Source organism: Mandrillus leucophaeus, unplaced genomic scaffold (genome assembly GCF_000951045.1).
Source record: "Mandrillus leucophaeus isolate KB7577 unplaced genomic scaffold, Mleu.le_1.0 Scaffold943, whole genome shotgun sequence".
Taxonomy (NCBI): domain Eukaryota; kingdom Metazoa; phylum Chordata; class Mammalia; order Primates; family Cercopithecidae; genus Mandrillus; species Mandrillus leucophaeus.
Window position 1 is genome coordinate 445225 of NW_012110286.1, and position 5953 is coordinate 451177.

At 39.3% G+C, this 5953-nt stretch overlaps 1 protein-coding gene across 2 annotated transcripts in view; it reads left to right on the forward strand.

Moving 5' to 3' along the window:
• Positions 1 to 5953, forward strand: part of INPP4B (inositol polyphosphate-4-phosphatase, type II, 105kDa) — a 501991-nt gene that overhangs the window by 312509 nt on the left and 183529 nt on the right. The window lies entirely within an intron of this gene.

The following is a 5953-nucleotide window of genomic DNA, read 5'->3' on the forward strand; positions in this document are numbered from 1 at the left end:
AAAAAAAGCATTTATGTAGCTAATCTCCTTTGCTACTCATGCCAAAGGCTTTGTAATGGTATGCAACTGTTTAATTATAACAGTAATGTCAGATTGCTTCTTTTTTTTTTTTTTTCTTTTCTTTTGTTTTTTTTTGAGACAGAATCTTGCTGTGTTGCCCAGGCTCCGCCTGCCAGGTTCACACAATTCTCCTGCCTCAGCTTCCCAAGTAGCTGGGACTACAGGCGCCCGCCACCACGGCTGGCTAATATTTTGTATTTTTAGTAGAGACAGGGTTTCACCATGTTAGCCAGGATGGTCTTGTTCTCCTGACCTCTTGATCTGCCTGTCTCGGCCTCCCAAAGTGCAAATTGCTTCTTAAATCAATGAAGCGACATGCAGAGACTGGACCACAGGGTGCTGTTATCTTCGGGTCTTATAATTCCGGACACCATTATGCTCTTGAATATGTTTTAGAAAATTTCAGTTACTGTGTAGTAACTGGTAGGCGTGCCATTCAAACTAAAATATCCAGGAGTTAAAAATCAAAAATAATAATTTATCTTTTGTTCAGGTTTAGTTTTTAAAGCACATGAAAGTTTACAAATGTAGTTCTGTAAATCAATAGACCAGGTTCCAAATCCCACTCACAACCTACCTTCATTAAGTACACTCCATTTGCTTGCTTTTTGTTTTTATTTTTGTTGCTGTTTGTCTTGTGTTTCTTCATTGTATAGTGGAGAATAATATGAAGTAAAGGAAGAGTGGGCTTGGGGATTACAGTCTAAAAGCTTTAGGGTATTCTAGTGACTCTGAGATAAACAAGCGATTTTACCTTAGCTTCTCCATCTGTGAAACACGAGGGTTCAGGTTATTCTCTGAGCTTCCTTCCAACCGTAGCATCCTGGGAGCTTATGATTCTTATATGAACTCTGATATCTTATAACTTAGACAATCTAGTATAAATATTTTGAGAATAAAAGTAGGTATTAATAATTACAGTGGAATAACAGGTATAAACTGGCATATGTGGTTGCCACACCTCTAACATATTGTGGTATGATGACAAATAATGAGGAAAATAAGTAATGTAACACATATGTGTACATACACAATAAAGGTCTTTTTTTCATCTATGCAAATAATTAACCCACTGAGTCGGGCACAGTGACTCGCGCCTGTAATCCCAGCACTTTGGGAGGCTGAGACGGGTGGATCACCTGAGGTCAGGAGTTCGAGACCAGCCTGACTAACATGGTGAAACCTCATCTCTACTAAAAATATGAAGATTAGCAGGGCGTGATTGCAGGTGCCTGTAGTCCCAGCTACTTGGAAGGCTGAGGCAGGAGAATCACTGGAACCAGGGAGGCGGAGGTTGCAGTGAGCTGAGATCATGCTGCTGTACTTAAACCTGGGCAGCAGAGCAAGACTCCATCTCAAAAAAGAAAAAAGAATTGATGTGCTTTGAACTGTATTTCTGATTCACGTATCATTAAGACCTTTTGTCTAGTGCTTAACTAACTGCTAATCAACCCCTTTATAAATATATGTTAAACCATTGAGGTAAACAGCAGAATGTGACAAGTGGGGCCCATTCAAGAAGGATATCCCAGAAGATCCAGACTATATTACAAATCCTGGGGTGACCAAGGAGAGCCAATGGGGCTGAAAGTGTCTGTGGTGAGAAACAACTCTGTTATGTGGAATCTTTAGGAAAAGCAAATAGGAAAGTGTCATTACAGACCTTCAGAGTTCCTGAATATACTCTAGAGAGTACATTCAACATGTACTCAACTCAGACCCTCAAGAGTTCCCTATGACTGTCTCATGGAGGAGGAAAGAACTTGTGCTGGTATAAAAACGGGTCAGCCTGACATGTTGGGTGGACTTCACGGTCAATAATGAAGGAAATTTACCCAGTGGTAAGATCAGCAAAGCGTTTACTTGGTGTTCCCTTCATGTAGAGAAGGAGGTAACCTTAGGTGCAGATGTACATTGAGCTTTGGCAGAGTTAATAATCTGATGGGCCTGAAAGAAATAAGACTAGAAAATCAAATACAAGGGATATGAGCAAGAGACATGTAGATGGGGCTGTAGGAGTGAGCACAATCAAAACCATGCCTATCAGAGAGTAAATACTGCAGAGAAAGCTTTCTGCTACCAGGTGGACATTGTCACGTGTTTAGTGGATATTAGCCAGCCTCCTTTCTCAGTTACTGCAGAGTTTGTGCAATAGACCCATGAGGAGAATGATCTATTGTGGTTGGACTTAGATCTTAGTGACAGAAGCAGGGAAAATGCATGGACCCAGGACATGGCCTCCCTTTCCAAAGCTAATATAGCTATTGTGGCTTCTAACTATCAAATGCCAGAAGCAGACTGACAATGAGCCACTGAGATGGCACCATTCCTCCAGGGTACGATAGAGACCCAACATCTGTTGGGTGGCAGGCAAATTAAGTTGCATCTTCTCAACTTTGGAGCGGGCAGCAATTTGTCCTAAGTGGTTGAATTATGGTCTAGATATGTGTTTGTCTTTCCGCTTACAGTGCTTTCACTGGCACCCACATCTGATAGCCTAAGAATGACTGATCCAATGATATGGTGCCCCATATAATATTGCTTCTACTAAGGGACATTTGCTGCTGTATCAAAGAAGGCACAACAGTGAGCTTATGGTCATAATGTGATTCATCACCCAACAGCGACAGGCCTGATGGTACAGCGGAATAATATTAATCATGAAAAGTTCAGCCAAGACACCAGCATGAGGAAAAACCTTAGAATTGGGATATTACCTTCTAGGATTGGGAAATACGCCAAACCAATCGCTGATATAGAATGTTGTATTTATCATACCCAGGACCCACAGTCCTGGGACTAAGGTTAGCCCCTTCCTGTAATCAATAGCAGTGATCTGCTTGTGGTATATGCACTACCTTTCCCTACAACTTTATACTTTGCCAGTTAGAATCCTGGTTCTTGTGGTGGAGTCAGGGGAGCAGTGCTGTTCTGTCAGGGGACACAATTAGAATCCCACTTAAGTGGAAGCTGTGATTGGTTCCATATGTGATCTGGTGTTCCTCACGACAATAGACCAAAAAAATGGTGTGAGATATCCATACTCACCACCATGAGGAGATATGGCTACTGCCACAGAATCTGAGCGAGGCAAAATATGTCTGAAACTTAGAAGTACTCCACGCTCTGATGGGAAGGAGAAATTACAGCAACCAAGACTCCATAGGAGCAAGAAAACTAAGGGCTTAATTCATCATGATTTAGGTCTGCAACACCTACTCAGCAGCAGTTCAGACCAGCTGAAATGCTGGTAGAGTATGGGGGAAAATCAGGATTCATGGTAAAGGAGATAGGTGATGAATGTCAATTAAGGCCTTAAGAACTAGTTGGAGGATTGGATATTGTGGCTGGATTTATTACCGCTCTTTTAAGTCTCTGGGGAATCGCAGCTTGCCGTCATTCTAAAGGACTGTACTTAGACTCGACTCTCGGGAAATATGTGAGGGATCTTATTTTGCATGCTATCAGGTTATCAGTAGATGGTGCAAGTACCTCTGAGTTGTACATGGGGTTGTCTGTCCTGGGCCCAGTTTGTGTGTTTTTCTACATTGGCTCAATCCTAATCCTAAGGATTAAAACCTTATAATCCTAACGTATCTTCACAACAGGTCAAACAGGTTCATCAGTATACTTCTCTTTATAAATTGTGGCATAATGGAAGAGTGCAATAAATTTTAAACAAAAATTATGGTTTTTGACCACTTGCTCAATGGTGAGTCTCAGATATTGGCACCACTGTCACCTTATCTCTTAACGCCATTTACTATATTAGCCTCTCTCAAGGTGAAGACCAGGCATTAGCATGTCCCCAGTAGCAACCACTATGGAAGGATTCACAGTATTTTTGGCAACTGTCCTATAGGGACACACCCAGGAAAATTCTATCTCCGTTAGAGTATGGTTTCCCCAGTGGCTACACAAAGGGGCAGATTATGAAATCATAAAAGGCAGAGGACTTAATGACCTGTAGGATGAATCTTTATCAATGAAACATAGAGTATGACAAGCAACTGACATATAAATGTCCCTCTCTCTGACTAACTGTTTCAAGGTACAAAGGTTCCAAATGACTTCTTTAGGTTTGTTTCACATGACCAAATAACGGGCCACGTTTTCTTGTGAAGTTCTGCCCAGCTCAGTCATGTACCACCTTGTGGCTGCTTTCTTCTCTTCCCTGTATCACTTCTTTTTTTACCTCCTTGTGGTTGACCTGGCATTGCTCAATCTCATTCTGTGCTTCCTAGAGAATCTGGATTGAGATGCCAAGCAAAGGTTTTAATCCAGGAAGTTTTTTGAACACTGAGTGACAAATTAAAATGTCTTTATGAATAAATAGCCCTAGGCTTCCTGATTAGAAAGTTTACCAATTTTCATGCACCAAGTTATCTTCTATCCTTCTCTATTTTAATGTATGAATATACCTCTCTTCTTTAATGAAATTAATGTGCTTATTAATTTCTTTTTTAATAAATGCAGTGTCTCTCTTACCCTGCCCCATTTTGTTTTGCAATGTTTTCATTACTCTGTCTGGTTTATTACACTTTTATCATGTAGTTCCCCTATATTGGAACTTTTCTCAGTGCAGAGAGACAGTATGCTCGTTGTTTGTCCTTTTCAGAATGTGTACCTATTTTTACTATCATTGCTTAGAACAAACAGGTTCATCAGTATCCTTCTCTTTATAAATTGTGGCATAATGGAAGAGTGCAATAAATTTTAAACAAAAATTATGGAGTCCTCACAGCTTGTATCAAGGCACTCCTCAGAGAATACTAAACTTTTCTGATTACGTTTTGCCAAACTTATCTTAGGCAAGGGAATGTACACCACCCCTACTATCCCAGAATGTAGTCAGGGGCTTCGCTATCACTCTTCTACCTTCCTCGTCATCGCCCCTTTAATTATTCTTTCTGATAATAATTTAGAGACAATACAAATTGTAACCATATGGTGCATGTATTAGTATTAAATAAGAATTGTTAGCTAATATTTTCATTATAACTGTATATTGAAAGCAAAGCTGAAACTTTACATATTAAGTTGATATATTACACTTGCTATATATCTCAGATTCAACCTAATTGCTCAGATTTTTCTAGACTTGGATATATCAATCTTTTGGAATTACTTGTTTGCTTTAGTGGTTGTTGCTTTTTCCTAAACTTGTACATCATGCAGTGTCTCTCTTACCCTGCCCCATTTTGTTTTGCAATGTTTTCATTACTCTGTCTGGTTTATTACACTTTTATCATGTAGATCCCCTATATTGGAACTTTTCTCAGTGCAGAGAGACAGTATGCTCATTGTTTGTCCTTTTCAGAATGTGTACCTATTTTTACTGTCATTTCTTAAAACAAACAGATTCATCAGTATCCTTCTCTTTATAAATTGTGGCATAATGGAAGAGTGCAATAAATTTTAAACAAAAATTATGGAGTCCTCACAGCTTGTATTAAGGCACTCCTCACAGAACACTAAACTTTTCTGATTACATTTTGCCGAACTTATCTTAGGCAAGGGAATGTACACCACCCCTACTATCCCAGAATGTAGTCGGGGCTTCACTATCACTCTTCTACCTTCCTCGTCATCTCCCCTTTAATTATTCTTTCTGATAATAATTTAGAGACAATACAAATTGTAACCATATGGTGCATCTATTAGTATTAAATAAGAATTGTTAGCTAATATTTTCATTATAACTGTATGTTGAAAGCAAAACTGAAACTTTACATATTAAGTTGATATATTACACTTGCTATATATCTCAGATTCAACCTAATTGCTCAGATTCTTCTGGACTTGGATATATCAATCTTTTGGAATTACTTGTTTGCTTTAGTGGTTGTTGCTTTTTCCTAAACTTGTACATCCTGCCGTTTGAGTGCAAACA